We start from the raw sequence: 813 nt of genomic DNA, 5'->3' as shown, positions 1-813 counted from the left end.
GTTTCCATAGTCCTGCAGTTCTTTTTTCCCATCAATCAACAATGATAACTAAACTTTTCTTTGATATCAAGTCTTTGTCATCCCAGAGAAATGTTGCTGATGGTAGCATATTCTCCTCATTGTGTCACTGCAGCTTTATTTGTTAAGAATTTTAAATTCCTTAAGATGGTGTTTTCCTTAAAGCAAAGGGATGCTTCTGATAGCAACAGCACCAAATGGCTGGGCTTTTGGTTGGTGTGGACAAACCATGATTGAACTTCAATTTGGTTGAGGAAATGATGTTTCTTTGTTTATTTGGTTGCCTATTAATAAAGATTTGTGCACATATAGAGTAGAGAAACACAATGAAAATGCACTTGGAGCATGCTGTAGAAGATTTAAACCTTTATTGTGTTGGTTGACCTGAAAATAGTTAGTAACTACACAAGCTGAAGATATGATTTGGGCAGATTATGCTTTGTGCAATGTGTATTGCATGCCCATTGGCAGGGGGATCAGTAGTGGAGATTACAATTATGGAGAAATGTATTTGAGAGCACAAACATTACTTGTGTGGAAGAGATGTTTAGTTGGCACTTTATTTATATTGTTTATCTTGTGAGTAAAAGATAACTCATCTCCCATAAATATGTCTACTATGAATGTACCACTGTTGTCCCTCAACACTTTTCTTTCTGTTGTGAGTTCACCTGCAACCATTACAGTAACAAGCATTTCAGTTTTGTCAATTACCAATTGTTGAATTATCTTAGCAATGATTTTTAACTCTGATCCAAGATCTTATTTGGTTTAAGCACTAGTTTTTCACCTCTG

The sequence above is a fragment of the Rhincodon typus genome, chromosome 14 (assembly GCF_021869965.1).
Source record: "Rhincodon typus isolate 14 chromosome 14, sRhiTyp1.1, whole genome shotgun sequence".
NCBI classification, from domain to species: domain Eukaryota; kingdom Metazoa; phylum Chordata; class Chondrichthyes; order Orectolobiformes; family Rhincodontidae; genus Rhincodon; species Rhincodon typus.
The sequence above is the reverse complement of the archived record's forward strand: the minus strand, read 5'-3'. Positions refer to the sequence as shown.